Source organism: Mirounga angustirostris, unplaced genomic scaffold, assembly GCF_029215605.1.
Source record: "Mirounga angustirostris isolate CCGP_5_RB_7025 unplaced genomic scaffold, mMirAng1.0.hap1 SCAF_4, whole genome shotgun sequence".
NCBI classification, from domain to species: Eukaryota; Metazoa; Chordata; class Mammalia; order Carnivora; family Phocidae; genus Mirounga; species Mirounga angustirostris.
The window spans coordinates 65,255,271-65,279,234 of record NW_026991712.1 but is presented as its reverse complement, the minus strand read 5'-3'; the positions used below and the strand labels follow the sequence as shown (position 1 = coordinate 65,279,234).

Sequence of the window (23,964 nt, the reverse complement as noted above, 5' to 3'; positions counted from 1 at the left end):
TCAGACTCCATGGAGCTCTGCTTCTACTGGACTGATCCTCCTTGACTTGACTGAAAGCTGGCCTGGAAGAGCACTGATTGCGGTGCTACATCGGTTATCTCCCCAGATCACGAGGGCACAGACCCAGTTTCCCCAGCACTCGGGTGCGCTCAGTACATGTTTATTGAGTAATGATATCACCCTCCTTGAAGGCCTCTCAGGGGAGGCTGCTCATTCACTGGCTTCCCAGACACCAGGAAGACAGGTGGACATTTTCCCTGCTCCCTACTGCTGCTTCTAGACACCATTCCTCCTCCCTTATTAAAAAAAAAAAAAAAAGCCAACACAGCTATTCTTCTCTCAAGTTTATGACATCACAGTCATCCACCCAGCTCAACTGCATTCCTCAGACAAGTTCTACCCGCCCCCTAACATGGACCCTCACCAGCCCATGGTCTGATTCCAGCCATTGGTAATTTGGTTACACCAAATCCATTTCGGGGTAACATCTGGGAATGGCCTGGTGAGAACTGATATGTCTGGTTCAGGGTAGCTACATGGTTGAGACTACATATGCTAAAGAAAGAGGCGAGTTCAGTCAGTTCTGGTCAGTTTGGCTCATGCAAGCAGCGAAACTAGAGAAGCTGGCTTTGAGGCAAGGCTCACCTCCCTTAACATTAAGTGCTTTGACCCAAGTACCTTAGTCCCTCACTAACACTGAACTGAGTGGACATTACAGCTTTTGGCACTTCTCCAAGACAATTTATTTAGCACCCTGAATAATACCCCAGATTCTTTACATTCCATCAGCACCAAGACATAACAACACCATTCATTTATTTCCCATTGTACAGAGCCCGGGGAGAGGAAGATGCCACAGGAATGACAATAGCTGTTGGTGGGGTGATGCAGTCTCCCTTTACAAGGCCCTCAGGACCCGTGTGTGGTTCAATTATCTCTGAGCAATTAAATCCTAATGGGGAGAAGTACTGCAAAGAAAATTGCAATTATACACATGTGTAGCTGCCTGCACCACACTTCAAACCCCTTTTATTTCTTGGTCTCTGTGTAACATGAGAGCTGTGCATGTGGAAACCAATTAGGACCAGAGAGCTTCTTCCCACATAATCAGACAGCACATCACTAGTGGGATTCCCTGCCTGACACAGAAGCTGTGGGGGTAAAAGCCATCTGCCCAACCTGGCAGGCAAGGTATAATTTCACATGCTTTCCCAGGGCCCTAGCACAACTTCAAAAAAGCGGAGTTGAAATTATTTGGCACTTGAAAATCAGATTCTTTTGTGTCCAATGGCTGCCCACTGCTTCCTAAGCAAGGAGAATCATGCAGATGGGTAAAAGAAGACATAGGAGGCCCTGACTGGTAAAAGTGACAATTTACAGAGGGCCCAGCAATACCCTTGACCAAATCCAGACATCTCCAAGGAATCACCAATGATAGGCGGGCACACATGTCTGCAGAGTCACTCCCATCGGCACATTGGGTACATAGAACATAGTATTGACCCATTCGAAGAATCTTCCCAGGAGGGTCTGGCCATTAGGTGCTCATACCAGAGTAACATGTAGTACTACACACACACACACCCCTTGTTCTTGCCTCCCCCCTACCTGAAGCAGCTCTTGCATGTAGTGCTACAGTACAAAGAAGTCTGAATGGTCACAGGTAGGTGGGATGGCAGTGATGTTTCATATCCTCTTGCTCATTGGTCTTGGTTGTTGCCTAAACTGTCAAGCTCAAAACTTATAATCAAATGATAAAATTATCTGAAGCAATCATGTACATCTTAACTTTCCATTTCAATATATCATATTAATTATGTGATACTGTATAGCTCTAAAGCATGTGACTGGCCCACAAAATCTTTAAGGTTCCAACTGTCCACTCAGGAAACACCAACCAAAAGAGATCTAATATTCTGCATTAGATTCCTTTTCCAGTTCGGGTCCTCACCAAGACATTCAACCAAGCACGTGAGCACATCTAAATTCATTGTTCACAGCCATGCTGCAAACTGACTTCATATGAAAAATTGCTGAGCCTTTCCTCACTGACCTTCTCCCAGACTGTCCCCCCACTTCCAAGTCGCATTTCTTAGAGCTTCCGTGTCCACTATCCTGCCAGTTGCCTCACTCCGTTCTTCCACACTCTGCCAAGGAGAGAACCTGGCCCCCTCCCCTGACAAAATGTAGCAATTTTCACTAAATTACAATATCTCTGATACCAACCAAACTAGATATTTCAGACCTAAATTGTTTCTAGGAGGCTTGAGGTAAATTTATCAGACAGTTGTTAAAGTCTATGCTTCACTTAGAGGCAGCAACACACAGGCTGATTGACCCATTCGAGAAAGATGGTCTGGTCATTCAAACACCTGACAGTCAAGGGCTCAATTCAGGCAAGTTTGGATTGGTGAAATGACATAGTTGATGGGAGAAAGGAGAACCCTACAGGAGCAGCAAGATTCTCCTCCTCATAGAGGAGAGAGGGGGACCAGAGAGAGGCTTACAGTAGGTGTTTGAAAAATTTAGAGTTCGGTTTTAAAGTCCTATGTCTTATTCAAGACTATTTGATGAATTAGTTTTGATATAAGCTGATATCTTCTTAGCTTTAGATTAACATAATATGCACAATATTAATTTTATCATTGTTTATAATTTATACTTGTTTATAATTATTATATTGTTTATAACTATGTTTATTATGACATAATTAAAACAAGGATTCTGAAGAGTGTTATACTATGGAAAATACTTAAGAAGTAATGATAAGTCAAATGACAAAGGGAACCAAAGTACACATAATGTAGGGTATAATTTCACATTTTAAAATAAAACTTATGCAAAGAAAAATATAGTCTAGCAGACAGTTCACCAAAATACAAATGGTAGATGTGTTTAGGTAATGGGATTATAGACCTTTTTTCTCTTTTTTCTATATACCTTTGATTTCCAAATCTAATGAACAATGTACAATTTTTAATGAACATATTTTATAATAGATACTTATTTTAAAATATAAGAAAACTGTCTCAGAGGCCACACTATAAAAATCAAAAGGAATCAGAAAAAAATAGGTAAGAAAATCACTATATGAAACTAACCTGTGACTTAGAAGCTACTAGGGCAACTGCCCTCTAGAAAAAAAAATCATGAGACTTAATGCTGTGGACACGACCCCACATTTTTCCTTTCTCTCTTTTGCTTTACCACATGGAAACAAAGGATCAAGCACCACTTTTGAGAACTGGAAGCAGGCCATTGAAAGCCTGCCTTCACCTGGTACATTTTTAATTTTTACTCCTCTGCTACTTACAAGGGTTTTAGCACACTTCCTGCTCTAAAATTCTCAGGAACTAAAGCCAGACCCCAGGCACCATATACATCCTGAAAGAACTGCAATTCCAGAGGAGGTTTTCAGTCTCTAAGAAGATTATATTTCTGCATACTGTCATCTCTCTGAACAAATTTCAACTTTGTCTTTTTTTTTTTTAAAGATTTTATTTATTTATTTGAGAGAGAGAGAATGAGAGAGAGCACATGAGAGGGGGGAGGGTCAGAGGGAGAAGCAGACCCCCCGCTGAGCAGGGAGCCCGATGCGGGACTCGATCCTGGGACTCCAGGATCATGACCTGAGCCGAAGGCAGTCGCTTAACCAACTGAGCCACCCAGGCGCCCAATAAATAAAATCTTAAAAAAAAAAAAAAGATTTTATTTATTTATTTGAGAGAGAGAATGAGGGACGGAGAGCATGAGAGGGAGGAGGGTCAGAGGGAGAAGCAGACTCCCCGCCAAGCAGGGAGCCCGATGCGGGACTCGATCCCGGGACTCCAGGATCATGACCTGAGCCGAAGGCAGTCTCTTAACCAACTGAGCCACCCAGGCGCCCTCAACTTTGTCTTATTCATTATTGCAAACCCAATGCCTAGCACAGTACATGGTACCAAAGGATGCTTCAAGCATATTTGCTGAATGTTTTCTAAATATTTTTTAAATTTAAACTCAATTAGCCAACATATAGTACATCATTAATTTCAGATGTAGAGTTCAATGATTCATGAGTTGCATATAACACCCAGCGCTCATCACATCAGGTGCCCTCCTTAATGCCCATTACCCAATTACCCCATCTGCCCACCCACCTCCCCTCCAGCAACCCTCAGTTTGTTTCACAGAGTCAAGAGTCTCTCATGGTTTTTCTCCCTTTCTGATTTCTTCCCATTCAGTTTTCCCTCCCTCCTGCTATGATCCTCTGCACTATTTCTTATATTCCACATATAAGTGAAACCATACGATAATTGTCTTTCTCTGATTGACTTATTTCACTTAGCATAATACCCTCCAGTTCCATCCACATTGATGTAAACGGTAGGTATTCATCCTTTCTGATGGCTGAGTAATACTCCATTGTGTGTGTGTGTGTGTGTGTATATCTCACATCTTCTTTATCCATTCATCTGTTGAAGGACATCTCAGCTCCTTCCACAGTTTGGCTGTTGTGGACACTGCTGCTATAAACACTGGGGTGCAGGTGCCCCTTCATTTCACTACATCTGTATCTTCGGGGTAAATACTTTCTTAGAATCAGGATTAGCCTTAGTAGAAACTGAAGTGAGTTCAAGTTAGTGAAAATTATATTTTATCATATTTAGGAATTGGGTTTTTAATTTGTTATGACTATATGTTATTTGGACAAATAACTGTACGGTTTTAATGAGTTTTAAAATTGGCCAAATTAACATGTGGTATCACTTTTAATAGTTATTTACACATAAGAGAAAGAAGCTGAAGCCAGACACCACCAACCACCTAGTGCAGCTTATGTGGATCACTGACAGACTATAAAGGAAGAAATCAGCAGCCTCTGGAACATTACCCTTGCAAACCTGAACCTATGGAATGATGGTGACTGTTCCATGCGGAGTTGATCCTAACCACTCCTGGGAAGTGTACCTGAGGGCCAGCCATTTGGTACCAGCGCTGGGAAGAAAACAGGAGCAACCATGTTGAAACCTCATAGCCGGTGACTGGACCAGGATAACTGGTACTGGCAAGAGTCTACAATGATGCTGTGTCTGATGCACTTTGACAGGTGCCACCTGAAAGTCCAATTCAATCAAAGTTGGTTTTGTGCTACATTTCCTATAATTCGTTTATAACATGTCACTCGTTCTTGTGCTACACAGACAGGAAAATTCAAAGATTTAACTGGCTTTTTCCTATCCTGCCAGTTCTTCAGCTCTTGGTTATATTCTCCGTGAAGGGCTCTGCAGATTCTTCAGAAGGAATATGAAATAAAAAAATAATAATAATAATAACAGTGCTTTAAATAAGTGAAGTTCTGGCAGGTTTCAAGGGCTCTCCTATTCAATATCAGACCCTCTTATTAATCTTCATAGAGTCAGAATTAAGAAATGAAACTTACAAAAACTTTTAAGGAAATGGAATTTTAGAGTTTAACAAAAAGAGCCACACAATAATATCTTTCAACTGTGGGAATGGCTTTCACATAGCAAGAAGCTACTTTTCATTTAACAAAGAACAAGGAGAGCCCAGCTTTAGTTGAAACTTGAGGAATTTAGTTCACATAATATGTTATCTTTTGTTCTCTGGTATTCTTTCCCAGGACTTTTTTTTAAGCAGGATAGATTCTCATCTTGCCGAGATGCTTTTAAACAATTTAACCTGAATGCAGAAGATGGAACAGACGGTCTTTTAAAAACTCTCCATATTCAAGATGCTGGACATTCAAGGGCCTCAAAACACCTGATGCATTTTCATACAGTGATGACCCGATAGCTTTCTCATCCATTTAAACCTACTTGTTGATTTCCTCTCCTAGTTATTGGGTACTGTCTACTTTTCCTCCAACTGTTCTCACCTGTCCTCTGACCTCTTCATCCTGTCCAAGTCCCTGTGAATTCACATTATGTTCTCTACAATATGGAGGGGACTTTCCTCTTAAACCATACAGGCCTCTAAAAAAAAAGGAGGATTATTAACCACAGGGTCTTGTTCAAATTCCAACAGGGGAAATTGCATTTTGCCTCCCTATCATTTATTCCCGTCATTTATTCAGAAATACTATTTAATATCCCTCTCAAAATAAAACCTGTTGCAGAGAGGGCTGCCTCAGAGGGGCCTGCCTTTCCTAGCATAGAGGAGATGATGTTTCAGAAATGTATGACTAATACTCCTGGGGCAGGAGCTGAGTACACTGGGATCCTTTGGGAGTAAAGGTACCTCCGAAGGATCAAATTGATTTTTATTTTATGAATGCAGTAGACAGTCCCATTAGACAGATTTTTTCCCTCCAGCATTTTGCAGCATCTTCTGAGATTCAGAATTAAGCCAAGAGCTGCTTGGTAATACTGTGTGGATGACGCATTACACAGAGCTGACTCTGTGACATCATGTCGTCTTGTTCTCAGAGCAACCTGATGTGCCTGCCCTGCACACCCCAATTCTGTGAGTCACTGCATGATATATTGTCCAGGAAATGCAAAATGATGTTCTTCTTAAAAACTCATGATTAAAAAAATTGAGGCTTCCGGCTAGGGAACGTAGAGTGAAAAAGTAAACTCTCAGGAGGGGCAAGTTCTCATTTCTGTTTTTCTTTTCATTATTGTTTAAGATCCTACAAGGGATTGTAGTTTATAAATAAGCATGGCAAGTGGTTATTTTCTTCGGTGTTTTATTGCCACAAAAATGAACTTTATTTTTACCAATCTGAACTTCCCATTATGAGCAGCGTGCCACTCCATATCCTAAGAAGCTTTTACCATCAAAAATGACTGAATATCTATATGTGTATTATGGATGTTGAATATAATTGCCTAAATAAGCACCACTCATGCCTGAAGAATTCTGCAATACAAAACAATCCAGATATATACAAACTTATAGTGAATTTTGACAATGATAGAATAAAAATCAAGGATAATCTACTAAAGAGAAAATTAAAATTTAGCCTTATCCAAATACTTCCAATCTGAACCAAAAAATCATGTGCTTGATACCAAACAGTAAGAATTCAAAGTTTAAAAATCTTTTCTTTTTCTGTCTCCACCTTCCAAATTTAAGTAAATAAAAGAACTGGTGAACCAAAGATCCAGTGAACAAAAAATGCAGGGAAAAAGAGAAACAGCAGACATTAATCAAGCTGAGATGTTAACAAGGACAGAATCTCTTTCTGGCAAGGCTGACCTTTCCAACCCAGTACATAGTACTTGTCATTCCTAGAGCTTAAGACACTAGGACAGCCAGACAGATAGCAAGAGCCCAGACCCCCAGGGTTCAAAAGCAATCAGGCAGACAGCACATATTAAATACCCTCCATTGCCTCAAAACCACCATCCTTTTCCTATTAGAAATGCACTATTGGGGCACCTGGGCATCTGACTCTTGGTTTCAGCTCTGGTCATGATTTCAGGGTTGTTACATTGAGCCCTGGGTGGAGCTTGCTTGAGATTCTCTCTCTCCCTCTCCCTCCCCACCACTTGCTCATGCTCTCTCTAAAAAAAAGAAAAGAAAAGAAAAGCACTGTTAATGAGAGGGCAGCATCATTTGGGACTTTGGATGCTACAGATTTGATTTGGACCAATGTAAGGGCGCCTGGGTGGCTCAGTTGGTTAAGCGACTGCCTTCGGCTCAGGTCATGATTTGGACCAATGTCTGGTTAAATCCCAAGGAAGTATGCCCCATGAAGGTATGGGTTCCATGGAGGAAGGATCACTCTGGGTAGTTACTTAACAGGAAAAGAAACCCCTGGAACCACTATTGGATTTGGAAGTCAGCCAACCAGGCAGAACCTGAAGGACCCTCTAGACCCAGACACTCTACTACATCCCCAGAGGAATTTTAGTTCTCTCTGTGCCACAGCCCATTTACCTAACAGCAAGGAGCAATGAGGGTCACTCAAGTCCTCTTCACTGGCTCTACAGTTGAAAATTCAGGCAGGCTTCCAGCGATACTTCATGTTACAGGTACATACATGCCTAGCAATGCATTCCCTTTGGCTTCACAGCTGGAAAACAGCCGGAGGTAGCAGGTGAGAAACAGAACAACTTTGCCTTTTCCCCCAATATTACTCTGGGCCAGCCATGGGAAACTTCACTAGGGGTCCCAAATGGGTTCAAAGTCAATGTCCTAGAAGAAATAGTAATAATTACAGCTATTTTTAAAAGGTGTCAAAATTTCACAGTTATAAGGATGTTCATCTAAGAACCTAGAAATAATGGCAATAGCGTGGCTTAAAATTAATGCAAAAGAGTAAAAGATACCCAAAGGCATCTAAGGCAGATGGCTCCCAGGCTTGCAGTTTTATCATAACTTCATTGAAAGCAACTGCTATTTTTAAAAAGACCCAGTCAATCAGAAGAAAGATCCAGTCACTATGGAAGTTCTAATTGTTACTAGCTATTGATACTACAAAAAATAACTTAAGGGTTGCATAGGTAGAAACTGTCAAACTGTTTTCCAGAAAGGCTGTGGTTTTTTACATTCTAAACAGCAATGTATCAGTGATCCAGTTTCTCTGTATCCTTGTCAGCATTTGGTATTGTATTTTTTTTTTAAGATTTTTTCATTTATTTTTTTGACAGAGAGAGACATAGCGAGAGCAGGAACATAAGCAGGGGGAGTGGGAGAGGGAGAAGCAGGCTTCCCGCAGAGCAGGAAGCCTGATGTGGGACTCGATCCCAGGACCCTGGGATCATGACCCGAGCCAAAGGCAGACCTTAACGACTGAGCCACCCAGGCACCCTGGTATTGTATTTTTTTAATCATTCTGATAGGTGTATAGAAATATCTCATTGTAGTCCTATTTTGCATTTCCCTAGTGGATAATGATATTGTACATCTTTTCGTGTGTTCATTTGCCCTATGTATATCCACTTTGGTAGAATGTCTCTTCATGTCTTTTGACTATTTAATAATTGGATTATTTGCTCTTTTACTGTTGAAGTTTGAGAGTTCTTTATAGGTCTTAAATACTAGTTCATTGTCAGATATGTGGTTTGCAAATATGTCCTCCTAGTCTGTAGCTTTTCTTTTACACTCTTAATGAGGTCTTTCAAAGACCAAAAGTTTTAAACTTTGGTCAAGTCCAATTTATCAAGTTTCCTTTTATGGATGTGCTTTTGGTGTTAACCTAAGAACTCTTTGCCTAGTCCCAGATCTCAAACTGAATTTTCTCATTTATTTTTTCTAAAAGTTCTATAATTCTGCATTTTACATTTAAGTCCAAGATCTATTTTGAGTTAAATTTTCTAGGGACAGCTGCGTGGCTCAGTTGGTTAAGCGACCGCCTTTAGCTCAGGTCGTGATTCTGGAGTCCAGGGATCGAGCCCCACACCGAGCCCCACATCGGGCTCCCTGCTCAGCAGGGAGTCTGCTATTCCCTCTGACCCTCCCCCTTCTCATGTGCTCTCTCTCTCTCTCTCATTCTCACTGTCTCAAATAAATAAAATCTTTAAAAAAAATTTTTAAATATTGTATAAGACATGAGGTTTAGGCAAGATTCCTTTTCCTCGGCATGTCCAACTTCTCCAGGACCATTTGTTAAAGAAGTTATCCTTCCTGTATTTAATCCCTTCTGTATTTTGGTCAAAATTAGTTGGGCAAATCTGTATAGGTCTATTTCTGAGTTCTCTCTTTCATTTCATGGATCTATATGTCTACCTCTCTATGAATACCAAACAACCTTGATTAGTGTTGCTTTATAATTAGTTTTGAAATTGGATAGAGTGATTCCTCCCACCTTATTCTTCTGTTTCAAAATTGTTTAACAATTCCAGTTCCTTTGCCTTTCCATATAGATTTTAAAATAATCTTGTCTACATCTATAAAAATCTTGCTCAGCTTTTGATAGGAATTGCATTAAACACACACATTCTATTTGGAGAGAATTGACATCCTTGCTATGCTGTCTTCCAAACCATGAATATATGTCTATTTATTTAGATCTTTGATTATTTTAGCAGTATTTTGTAGTTTGTATAATACAAGTTTTATTTACATTTTGTTAGATTTATACCTATTTCTCTTTTATTTGTGCAAATGTCAATGGTACTGCACTTTTAATCTCAGTGTCCACATGTTCATTACTAGTATATAGGAAAACAACTCATTTTTGTGCTGGATTCACTTAATTATTATAGGGGTTGAGTTTTGTTTGTCTTCTGGAGGGGTACTTTTTGGTAGATTTTTCAGGATTTTCTACACAGACAATTATGTCATCTACATCTAGAGATATATTTCTTCATTTCTAATATGTATGCCTTTTATTTCCTTTTCTTGCTTTTTGCACTGGCAAGAATTTACAGCACTATGCTAAAGAAGAGTGGTGAGAGCTGATACTTTCGCCTTCTTCCCACTTTTAGGGGGAAAACATATAGTCTTTCACTATTAAGTTTGATTATGGTTTTAGGATTTTGTAGATTCATTTTATCAAGCTGAGGAAATTCCCCACTAGTCCTGTTTTTCTGAGAACGCTCTTTAAATAAAAAATGTTGATTTTTTAAATTTGCATCTATTGATATGATCATGTGATTTTTCTTCATTAGCTTGTTTATATGGTGGATTACATTGTACAATTTTCAAATGTTAAACTAGCCTTGCATAACTGGAATAAACCCATTGGCCATGGTGTATAATTTTTTTTTATAGAATACCAAATTCTACTTACCAACATTTTATTAAGACCTTTGTGTCTATATTCATTGTGGAACTAGATCTATAGTCTTCATTTTTTGTACTGTCTTTGTCTGGCTTTAGTATCAAGGTACACTGGCTTCACAAAATAAATTGGAAGTGTTCCTTTCTCTTCTATTTTGAAGAGATTTGTAGAATTGGCATTAATACTTCTTTAAACATTTGTTAGTATTCTCTGGTGGAAACTTCTGGCTCTGGAGATTTATTTTAGGAGGTTATAACTTATGAATTCAAATTCTTGAATAGTTATAAGGATCTTCAAATTGTCTATTTCATAGTGGGTGAGTTGTGGCAGCCTGTGTTTTTCAAGGGATTGGTCTATTCCATCTAAATTGTCAAGTGTATGTATGTGGATTTGCTATTAATATTCCCATATTATCCTTTTAATATTTACAGGACTTTTAGTAATATTCCTTGTTTCATTCCTGCTCTTGGTAATTTGCATCTTCTCTGTTTATTTTTTCTTTGTTAATCTTGCTGGACGTTTGTCAATTTTATTGATCTTTTCAAAGAATCAACTTTTTGTTCCATTACTTTTCTCTACTTTTGTTTTTAATTTCATTGATCTGTTTTTATCTTTATTATTCCCTCTCTCTGTTTTCTTTGAACTTATTTTGCTCTTCTTTTTCTAAATTCTTGAGGTGAGAACTTGTTGATTTGAGACTTTTCCTCTTCTCTAATGAAAGCACTAAGTGCTATAAATTTCCCTTAAGTACTGCTTTAGCTATGACCCCACAAATTTTGATATGTTCTATATTCATTTTCATCAGTTCAATTTCTTTTTACTTCATTATAATCTTTGACCCATAGATTACTTAGAATTGCACTGCTTAATTTCCACATGCTAAGAAAATTTCCTGTTATTCCTCTGCTAGTGATTTCCAAATAATTCCATTGTGGCCAGAGAGCACATAATTATGACCTCTATTCTCTTAAATTTGTTGAGGTTTGTTTTATGGCCTAAAATATGTTCTATTTTGGTATATGTTCCATAAACACTTAGAAAGAATGTATACACTGCTGTGGCTGGGCAAAGCTTTCTATAAATGTCAATTAGATTTTGTTGGCTGATGATGTTGTTGAATTCTATACTCTAGCTAATTTTCTACTTAGTTGCTCCATCAATGTTGCTAGAGGAATACTGAAATCTCCAACCATAACTGTGGATTTTTCAATTTCTCCTTATAGTTCTGTCAGTTTTTGCTTCACATATTTTGCAGCTCTACTGTCAAGTACATACCCCCTTTAGGATTACTATCTCTTTTTAGTAGACTGATCCTTTGTAATTATATAATGTCCCTTTCTTATTCTAATTTTCTTTGCTTTGCAATCTACTTTATATGATATTATAAAGCTACTCCTGATTTATTTTGTTTATGTTTGCATTTTTCATCTTTTTCCATCTTTTTACTTTCAATCTTTCTATATTGTTATATTTGAAGTGAGGTTCTTATAGGCATCATATAATTGGGCCATATTTTTTAATATACTCGTCAACCTCTGTCTTATAGTTGGTATATTTAAACCTTTGACAGTTAATGTAATTATTGATATGTTATGAATTAAGGATGCCATTATATCTTTTGTTTCTCTTTGTTCTTCCAGTTTTCCATTTGTTTTCTTTGGCTTGTCTTAAACATTTTTTACTGTTACTTAAACATTTTTTAAAAATCCATTAGACTTATCTATGTTACTTTTTAATGTACCTCTTTGTAGAGTATTTTAGTGGTTGCTCAAGGTAGTACATTATATATAGATAACTTACACCTCTACTGATACCATGGGGGCAGGGAGGTGGTCTCATTACCACTGAAGAGTGATGAAAGTCCTAACTCTCTACTAGGTCTCCTCCAACAGCACTCTAGTGGAGGGGTTTCCTTATTACAATGTGGAGAAGGTGGGAGTCTTTTCCAATGTGGGTTAAGGTAGGGCCATGGTTTTCATGTGGTATTTGACTAGAGTAAAGCAATTATTATCTTAAAGTTTTCTGTCTTGAGATTGGGCTGGAGTGGGGGAGGTGGAAAAAAAAGTCTTGTCTTAAAAAATAAAAATAAAAATAAATAAATAATAGTGTTCTGTCTTCCTAAGCTGCCTCTTTCTTAGTCCTTTGGCTACAGAGAGCAGGCTCGTGTTGGCACTTTCTTTGCACTTGGTGCTTTCAGATTACTGGCTTATCAAGCCCTAAGTCTCAGATTTATGAGACAAAAAGAAAACACAGGGAATTTACCATTATGTTGTTCCTTGAGTCTTAAGGTTTCTAGCTTTTCTGCCTTCTTCTTTCCACCTTTCATAATCTTCTTATGTGTGTTTTATATATACTGTCCAGGGTTTGGGTTATACTTATCCAAAGAAATAGGAAAAAGTATGTCTATTCCATCTTCCCATTAGTGTAAGTACTTCTTCCTTAGCTATTTAATAAAGAAAAAAACAAATGAAGAAAGCACCAGCTAGTCATTACATTGTCATATAAATATATTCATTATCAGATAAATATATTTATTGTAAGATAAGTGTTACCATAAAATTTAAATTGAACTGGTATTTATTCTGATTATTATTATCAGAAAGCTGGGTTTTTCTTTAAGGCAAAGAGAAGTTTTCTTATAATGTGAAATGTGAACTGATTCATTTTAGTAATTCAAAAGATTGTTCAATTATCAACTTGATATTATGAATGTTCTTTTTTTAAAGATCTATTTATTTATTTTAGAGAGAGAGTGAGAGTTGGTGGGGGTGAGCAGAAGGAGAGAAAGAGAATCTTCAAGCTGATTCCCTGCTGAGCGTGGGGCCTGACACAGGGCCCAATCCCACAACCTTGAGATCATAACCCGAGCCAAAATCAAGAGTCAGATGCTAAACTGACTGAGCCACCCAGATGCCCAGTTATTATAATGTTCTCATATAAAATTACATTTGTATCAGCTTGTTAATAAATGCTGTAATTTGTGGCAGGTTATAGATAGAGCAGTTTTCAGATTAAATTCTGCCACAAATACTAGCATCTATTACCAGATAGTAAGAAAGCAACCTGTTTTCTTAGCTAGATGATGTCCCAGTCTCTGTCTTCTTAAATGCTCTAACCATACCTTGTATAATTTTTTTTCAAGAAAAACATGAATTCTAGAGGCAAAATTCAGTTAATCTCTCAATCAGCCTCAAGTGACCAGAATCTTCTAAATTGTAGGAACACAAGACTTTATTGTATTTAAGTCTCAGGCACCAACTCCATATGTGAGGGAAGGCAGGCTTCCTAGTTTCTTATACCCTTTCATGCAAGAGTGGGAGAGTGTCTCTAAAATATTTCAATCAATCTTTTCATGACAATACCCACTAGCATCCCCCTACACATCACAGAGAATTCAATCGCTGAGAAGTAAAGGACAAGGGGAAGGAAGAAGTAGTGGACAAAGCATTTTACAGTTTTCCCAGAAGTGGAGCGGCTAGTAACCACTCTGTGTTACAGTCACCTCTTGTAAGCTTCTGAAAGTCTCTACAAGCTTCTGAAAGTCATATCAGAGTGGGAAAAATACAGCATTCTTTACAAAAGCTATTTTCAGACTTTTTTTAAAAAACTTGGATTCTAGTAGAAAATAGGGAGGGGTTGCTAAAGTCCACCCATCTGCCCACCATTACCCAGTCCCCTCCCCAGGAGGGTAGTTCTCAAATTGTGGACCCCACACCAGACTCACTGAGTCAGACTCTCTAGAATTAAGGTCCAGAACCAGCATATTTAACAACCTTGTGGTAAGTTGGGAGATCTCTGCCTTTGTGCTTTGAGGAACTTAGTTTGCAAATCACTATGCTACAGTTAGTTTAATAGTTAGCATAACACAAAGAAAATCAGATCTCTATGGGGAACATTAAGTGGAAACAGAACCACCAAAATCTCCAGTCACAGTGAACAATTAAAGGGCAGCCACCACAGGTGGTCCTGGGGTCCAGAGCAGGAGTGTCCATGCATTCCAAAGACGAAACCCAGGCCAGGGTGACTTCCTATTGTTTTTGCTTCATTGAGTTATGAGGTGAATGGTAATATAGTATGGGTAAAGGTAGGGGGGTTTTCTTTCAAATTCCCTTTTTCTGAAATAACCTTTTTTAAAATAGTAACTTATTGAAACATTTTATGTCTTACTGAAACATCTTACTATGGAAACATGACATTTAGAGAGAAGTCTATTAGTCAACGAATGTCAATTAATGAATAGTGTTCTTTCTGAAGTTGACACGAATAATTTAATTGATGAGCACCATCAGCTAACATCAATCACTGAGGGGACACAGGTAGCATTCCAAACAGAGAACAGAAAGAAGGGGTTTGGAGGAAGTGTGCTGCATAAAGTCAAATATATGTAGAATAAACAAATACCTATACTGTCAAAAAATAAAACAGAACAGCGTCCCTGACAAGCCCCCATAAGCCAAACCACTGGAAGCAGGCAATGTTAATGTTAACACTGCTTTTAAATGAACAGTTTATGTTTTTAATATCTGATTTCAAATTTTTCATATTGCCTCTCCTGTATGTAGGGATTTCACAATTTCACATATTAAAGCATAGCAATATTTGACTATACTTTTAGTATCCTAAAAACAAGCCAGAATGTCCAAGAAAGGAATAAATAAATTTTAAAATATTTATTTCCAAAGAATATATAGTGGCATAGGAAAAAATTCTTTATACAATGATAATTTTTTTAAAAAGCAGAGATACAGATCTATATTTCAGTATAATAATGAGTTTGATCCCAATTTTGTAAACATATGCATACATATGTTTATTTGAGGTAGGCTGAAAAGAAGATTGGAGTGAAATAAATATACTGGCACATTTATTTCAACTCTGGGTATTGAGTATATTATTTTCTGTTTTACATATTTTTGTTCCAAAATTGTCTACAATAAATGTGTATTCATTTTATAATGAGAAAAAAAATGTTGCATTTTTCTAAGTGACCAAGCTTCCATTCTTTTGAAATGATTCTAGGATCTTTTCTACTTATTCATGTCCTCTTCAGCAATAAAATCATCCCCAACATATTTGAAAATACCCTTCAAGCACAAAGACATTGCCCAAATTTGAACACAAATCACTAAAGCTTGAAAATTCTACTATCCTATAAAGAACATGTGGTTCATATATACAGTGGAATATTACTCAGTCATAGAAAGGATGAATACCCACCATTTGCATTGACATGGATGGAACTGGAGGGGATTATGCTAAGTGAAATAAGTCAAGCAGAGAAAGACAATTATATGGTTTCATTCATATGTGGAACGTAAGGAATAGCACAGAGGACCATAGGGGAAGGGAGGGAAAACTGAATGGGAAGAAATCAGAGAGCGAGACAAACCATGAGAGACTCTGGACTCTAGGAAACAAACTCAGGGTTACAAAAGAGAGGGGGCTTGGGGGATGGGTAACAGAGTGATGGGTATTACGGAGGGCACGTGTTGTGATGAGCATTGGGTGTTAAACGCAACTAATGAATCGTTGAATACTACATCAAAAACTGATGATGTACTGTATGTTGGCTAATTGAACATAATAATTTTAAAAATTCTACTATCCTAGATCTCTCCATATGCCACGTACTGGCACATTTATTTCATACATAAAGAAGCTATAGGATAATAAGGAATTTTACCAGAACCTGATGTGTCTGCCATATTGTCATTCACATTCTGTTGTACTTTAGGCTTTATAAAGGATATGTCAATTACTAACAACTGAGACTTCACCTGTTAGAGAGGCATAGCTTGAGGATATAAATCATACATACATTCTGTTCCTAATTAAGGAGGAAGACTGACATATGTCATTGGAGACAACATAACAGACAGCTCTTCTGTGACACCAGCTTTTACATTAGTCAAAATGTTGCTTAGGAAATACTTGTCAGGATAAGACAAGGTTATATATACTGTTACCCATGGGACTGAGGACAGTCACCAAACATATGTGTACAAGACAAAAAAAGTTGCTACATAAAATCTTCACTCTTGAGTTACTCCAGTGGTATATATAGCAAAGAGAGGGTTTGAGATCCAGGAGGGAAAATGGAAAGGGAATTCAAACTCCAGAGTTGCTCTATAGGTGAGATTAGTGGGTAGGAGTCTCCCTGGCACAAAGAAGAGGCACCTTGTAAAGCTATCGTCTAACAATCATGGGTTCGAGTCCCAGTGATCCCACTTATTACCTTTGTAACTACTGATGATTCACATAATGTCTCTCATTCTCCTCATTGTGAAAGGAAAATTAAAATAATCAAATGGATAAGATGATTACGAAAATTACATGAAGAAATATATGCAAATTATTTGGATCATAAGTGTTTGAGTTCCCTAGTAAATTCCCATTCATCTCTGGTCCATCTGTGAGGAAGAAATTTAGGCATTTTGTTGGTGTCAGGGATTGGGTTCCATGGGATGAGGCAAGTCAGGGGCTGCAACCCGAGGGAGCACAGGGCCCTGACAGCACAAAGAGCAAAAGTCAAGCCTAAATCCTTTAACACTATTTCTTCCCAACTGAGTCACAACCCATTAGTGGAATGCACATCAATTTACTGTGCTGTGATTAGCATTTTTTAAGTGAAATGGAATGGACTCTATTAGAGTTCAGCAAATGTGATAAGGGTAAGTTTCATGAGATTCTTGTTTCTGTTTCATATATATGTATATGTTAATGTATGTATGCTGGATTGTGATGTGAAATGTATTTATTACTGTGGATCAAGGTAAAAAATTTTTGAAAACTACTTCTTTAGAAAAAGCCAGGTTTCAAAGTCTCAGCCCAAAGGTTCACATCACAATGACTCAGAGCTTGAAGGAATCAGGATAGGAACTGATTTGTGACAGTGTGAAGGCAGAAACAAGATGATTGCTGGAACATGCTTGGGGTATCCACCCTCTCTACACCTATCATTAGTATGTAGTGAGCTAGGCTGGCTTATCACATGCATAGCAGACCCTCGATACTGGAGAGATCTGTTGAGACCTGGTTCCCAATATGCTGGAGGTTAGCAGCTACTTTCATATTCCCCAGGGAAACCACTGATTTCCCTATACTAAGGGTAACCTGGGTTTTGTTCACCTGCTCTGTGGAACTCCTCATCTGGGGCTTGTTTTCTTACCTCCCTCTCGCCATACATACCTCTTGGGGCTGAGCCCTGTTCTCATTCTTCCCCACCTCACCCCACTCAGAGTTCTATGGACTCAATGGCACCTTGTTCTATTCCATGGCCAGTAACCACACTGGTCCTCCCCCTCACAACCCATATTGGCTCCAAAATGGAATTGATTTCCCACAGCTCAACTCATGATGAAACCTCTCTCCAACATGAAAACCTTTCAATACCATGTGTTTAAGTTTGATTAGCTTATCTTCTGTGTCTTTAGCTAATCACCAGAGCAGACCAGAGAGAGATGGAGTATCACCTGCTTCCTGGGACACTAGTTCCCAAATACTGCCTCAATAGCAAGCACGAGTCTCTATGTTCATAGTACCTCTCAGCTTATTTTTGCCCACAAGGATCTCATGCACAATTGTCAGGGGTCCTGCTGAGGTCCTGATAGCCAATGTGTACCACGGTCCTGTGGGAAATTATCTTGATGCCATTTTAGGCTACCAAAATGCCAAAAGTACTACCAGGAAGTCATGGAATGGTTTGCTAAAAATCCACTTATAACACACAGGGAGAAAGAAGGGGAAAGAGGGGGAAAGAGACCATAAAGTTAAACACATTTAGATAGGGTTACAAATAAACTGGAAGGACCTCACTGCTTGAATTCTGGGTTAGCAGTGTTCATTTGTCTTCTCTCAATCTCTCTCTCTCTCTCTCACTCACACACACACACATACACACACACACATACCCCTTTCTGACAATAACCAAAACTGAGATTTGAGCAAAGAGGGCTCATGGACGGAAGGTGCCCTGGGCCCACACATTAGCTTTGTTGGAGAGATGTAGGGATAAGTATCTCTGGCCATCGCTATAACTCAACAGTTAGCTGATTAAAAGCCCTGGGTTTATTTGTATTTCTTGGGCAGAGGACACGTGAGGCCAGAATGGCTGCTACAAACAGGGTCTTATGAATATTACGTGTTCATTTAGTAATGTGAATACTTTGTGCCTTTTTTATATTTAGCATCTCATAGATCCCATATATATTTAGTGTATAATGAATATTTAGTACCCAGGACCTCATGAATATTAGATATTTTTTGATCCTTTTATTCCTTCCCACCTATGTTTGACCCATGCATGTTCTACTTACTGTTTGTCTATATATAACATACCTTAAATGTTTCACTTATTTTTTTTACAAATTTATCATCTTCTATAATAGAACTAAATATTTCAAAAGCAAGTGCACATTACAACCACATTGCCCCTAACTGCCAGACTAGTAATCCTTATGAAAGAAACTCATTTAAGTGAACGTAACTTATCTTCATTGATATGGGAAATCTAGCATAGCTTCCAGAGCTGACTAGCTGGTTTTAACCACTATGAACTATGTGGCTCCAGTCAGTCACTTATTCTCCCCATCCTTCAGTTTCCTCAACCGTAAAACTGGAATGATAATGATATCTACTATATATGGCCATTGTGTAGATTAAATTAAATAATCTAAGGACTCAGAATAGTGCCCAGCACATAGTATATGCTATATAAGTGATAATTTTGTAATAAAGTTTTCCACAGACCCCTTCACACAGATGCCCTAAAACATCTTTTTTTTTTTTTTAAAGATTTATTTATTTATTTGAGAGAGAGAGAATGAGAGACAGAGAGCATGAGAGGGAGGAGGGTCAGAGGGAGAAGCAGACTCCCCGCCGAGCAGGGAGCCCGATACAGGACTCAATCCCGGAACTCCAGGATCATGACCTGAGCCGAAGGCAGTCGCTTAACCAACTGAGCCACCCAGGCGCCCCTAAAACATCTCTTTTTCATCTAAGCTATCAACTTAATGCCATCTCTAGGTCTGGAATCTACCTCTGTTCCCTTTGGGAAAATTATAGTGGTGCTTGTCTTATCTGAGATTATGTGACAAAGCAAAGTAAATGTAAATATGACTGTAACACAATGAGATCAGTCCAATGAGAGGACAATGCAGAGAGTATTACACTCTTCAATCATCTCTCATGTGAATTACACCATTTCCAATCATTTTACCCTCTTTTTTAACTCTCAATTCTTATTCTCTGTAGAACTGATTTGCCTGTATTATCTGGCTGTGGTTTTTTCTCCTTCTCCTGCCCTATTCAGTTTAAAGTACTCTATATCTGCTAGCCAGCTTGTGAACAAATGCATCCTGTCCCTCCATCCATTCTCTACACTTGGCCAAGAATGCATCATCCTGATGTTTTATACCAGGATTCACACATCCAAGCCCCATTTGTCAACACCATCTGCCATTTCCTTCCAAGATCTTCCTCAATCGTCCAAGTCCCATCTGAAGGTAGAAATGATGAAAAATGATAATAGTCACCCTTTGCCCAATAGCTGCTATGTACCAGGAAGTGTGTTCATGCTTCCCACTCTTGATCTCTAATCCTGGTACCATAGGCATTATTGTTAGCACCCAAGATGTCCTGTTAAGTATCTCTCATAAACCCAGAGACAGGAAAAATAAAAATGTATTCAGAGTTAAAATGTAAACTCAATACAATAGAGATCAGAAATATGTTATCACCTTAAATACCCAGAAAGTGAAGAGTCTTGCATTAATTGAACAAAACCAGATAGAATGTATAGTTATCTAAAGAAAGAATGTGCCATAAAAACTGTAGAAAAAAAGAAGTCAGTCACTAGCTAGTTGACTGAAGAATCATTCCCAACTCCTACTCTCTTGTCACTTTCCACCATATGGATGAAAAAGCCAAGCACTTGCTTTTCCAGCCTTCTTTGCAGCTGGAGGGATGGGAGACAGGCACATAAGGGGACCCAGCAACGGGATCATATAACACAATTCTGACAAGTGAGAAATAACTGGAAATCTGCTGGGGATGTCTACAAGAGGTTTTGCTTTCATAACAAAAGGGACAATCCTCCCCCTATCTCCTCCTGCCTTGAATGAGAAATATAATGGCTACAATCAGAAAGGACATGGCATTTAGACTCTAATAGATCTGAGTTCGAATCTCAGTTTTCCCACTTACTGGAGGTGCGGTATTTGGCAAATTCTTTAACATGGCTGAACTGTAAATGGGTTTAATAACACCTGTAGATGTTCCAGTGAGAAGAGAATGATGCACCAGAATGGTAAGATGCTTGAATCCTCAGCTGTTACGTTCTTTCCAACTGGCAGCTTCATGAAATTGACAGATTTTAATCAGAATGCACTTGCTACCATTGCTACTCTCTGGGTGCATCTACATCCCTTACTCTGCCCATATCTCTGAAAAAAGTCCATGTATTAAACTCTCTCAAATTGACCATTTCAGGGTGCTATATACTTTCTGCTAGAGCCCCAACTGATGCAACCACTGATGAAATATGCATGTCTGAGATGACCTCATTCAGACTGAGAGTAACCAGTCCAACCAGGCCTCAGAGGCGTCTTTCAATCCAAAGACTCCTAAACCAAGCCTTCCTTCCTTTCATGTCTGTTATTCACTCCCAAGTTACCAGGAAAGGACTCTGGTCTCCCTCCTGTCTCAGGAACTTACACACACACACACACATACACACACCCCATCCCACCCCAACCAAAGAAAAGGAAATAGCATCCAAGCAGGGTGAATAGCTGGATTAAACTTTAAGAAGAATAAAGAGGGGTGCCTGGGTGGCTCAGTCATTAAGCGTCTGCCTTTGGCTCAGGTCATGATCCCAGGGTCCTGGGATTGAGCCCTGCATCAGGCTCCCTGCTCGGCGGGAAGCCTGCTTCTCCTTCTGCCCACTTCCCCTGCTTGTGTTCCCTCTCTGGCTGTCTTTCTCTCTGTCAAATAAATAAAATCTTTTTTAAAAAAAGGAAGAAGAAGAAGAAAGAAAAAGCAGGAGGGACTAAAATACTTTAAACTCCATCTAGTTTCATGTTATATCCCTAAAGCCTACTATAGTGCAGTCAGTGAGCTCAATAAATGAATGATAAAAAGGACTGACCATGTCCACGTTCCCACTCCAGCCCAAGAAAGAAGGAAAAGCAGAGATGAAGGGGAAAAGCTTCTCTCACAAATAGGCTGGAGAGAGGAGGGGAAGGCCAACAATGATTCAGTAATCTCAACAGTCTGGGATTACTTGTATGTTTCATGTTGTGCGCTTACCCTCCATTAATTTTGATCAGGTTATCAAAATCCTGAATTTCCTTATTTCCATCTGGTATTATTTCTCTTATTTTACTCTAGATTCCTCCAGAATTCAGACACACTGAGGTGTTGAGAAGCAACTTTCCTCAAACTTAGTGGCCAACTTCCATTCATTGTTTAGCATGAAAATTAACACAAGAGAATCCCAGTTCCTGCCAGAATTGAGTCATTTCCATAACCTTAGTGGCCTTGGGCTTTTCCTTTGGGCTTCCCCACTAAGCGGCCTGTTGGGCTGCCTAGCTCTAGGTTTCCTGGTCTTCTGGCCCCTCAGTGCCATTTATACTATTCTATCCCTACTCCTGCTATCTTAAGATCTGCCTTTACTGCTGCTAGGAGAGCCACTTGCTATTGCCAGCAACTTACAGTAATCAGCAGCAATTAGCAGCAGCTGCCTGACTTAACACATATAAGAAGCAACTCAGCAAACTCAGAGGGAGAAACCTCTGAGAATCTGGACAATGGCTAACCTCTTCTCATCCTCCAGCTGCAGAGGAAGCCTTACGCCTATCTCCCCAGAACTCTAAAGAAACTGCTAATCTACACTAGATCTTGTAAACTCACAAGGAGCCATTTCTTCTTGGGTCTGCAACATATCTTTCTGGAATTCCCTCCATGAAACGCAGTTTGGCATGCTCAGGTGTAGCGAGATGGCAAGTGACTAGCTTCATGTTATCCTCAGTGATGAAGGTTCAGAAGTCATTCACCTTAAGCTTCTTCCATCAGCAAAATGGCACCAAAGGACTTCACAGGGGTGATGTTCAGAGGTGGCTCATGGAAAATGAATCTTAATTCCCTCATTATTCCATTCAAGACACAAATTGGCTGTGCCCACCATCCAATGCCCAGAAGTCAAATTCTGCTGAAAAACAAGACATGGGTATCAGTGTGGAACTGCTGGTCATGTTCTGGAGAAAACCAATAAGCAATCTATCTACATATCATTAAAAACAATTATTAAGCCTCTCCTATGTTCCAGGCACACTGCAGGCACTGGTATTCAGAGATAAAGAGTTCACGGGCTGGAAAGAGAGAGAAAGATCTAAGTAGACAGTTATTATACAATATGATAAACACTGTGATAGCAGGAAGTACTGTGTGCTAGGGAAGCCTATAAGAGGACATAAGGAAAGACTTCCTGAGAAGATGATGCTCAAACCAAGCCTTAAAGAACAAACAGGAGTCAGCAGGACAGAGACAGCCAAGGGCACATCAGGTGCAGTTAGTTTGAGACAATGAGAGAACCTGAGACATTTGTGGTGCTGTACTTTTAGTTCAGCTGATAGGTGAGGGGATAAGAAAGGCATGAAGTGGCAAGAGATGAGACTGAAGAAGGAGAGTCAAAGGAGGAAAAAGTCTAGAGGTTCTTGGTGAATTCCAAGGTTCTTCCAACCACTATCTCTATTTTCTTAAAAAGGACCCATGAGATAGCGGAATTTTAGGAATAGAAGAGAATTTGGATATCAACTATGGCCAACTGTTTTATACACAGGTAAACTCAGGCCCACAGAGGTCAAATCAAGATAAGAGGCAGCACACTGAAATGATGGGATGATAGTAGTTCACAGATGTAAAACATCTTATAGCCCATCAAGCCCTTGCACTTACCACATATCAATAATGGAAGGAAATGTGAACAAGTCCAAAAGACCTAAGTTGTTAGCATGCCTCAATCACTGCCTGGGATGAGTGATCTTCAGTAAGTCCTTTCGTGGCTCTGGATCTCATTTTCACATCTACAGGATGAAGAAGCTGGATCACTAAGGCTTTTTCCAGTTCTAACACTCCACATTCGTAGAAGCTGATACTACTGAGTCTTTACTGCCATGTTAGAAAAAAATAACCTCTCCTCCAAAGACCTGGAGTTATAATTTTCTGAAGGTTTTCAAGGTGGATCTAACCCATATTTCTAATCATAATCCTTTTCCTGCTTAAGCAAAATG

At 39.0% G+C, this 23,964-nt stretch overlaps 1 protein-coding gene across 4 annotated transcripts in view; it reads right to left on the bottom strand.

Annotated features, from left to right (window-relative positions):
- LOC123860545 (endogenous retrovirus group K member 8 Gag polyprotein-like) overlaps nucleotides 1–23,964 on the bottom strand; it is a 131,474-nt gene that overhangs the window by 25,959 nt on the left and 81,551 nt on the right. For 3 of the 4 annotated variants that reach the window (XM_064588269.1, XM_064588270.1, XM_064588267.1), the window contains 2 exons: nucleotides 23,630–23,757; nucleotides 22,729–22,883 (listed from right to left, as the gene is read on the bottom strand). The gene's annotated coding sequence lies outside the window, so the exon portion shown is untranslated. The remainder of the gene's footprint in view (nucleotides 1–22,728; nucleotides 22,884–23,629; nucleotides 23,758–23,964) is intronic. The other variant, XM_064588268.1, reaches the window with a different exon arrangement.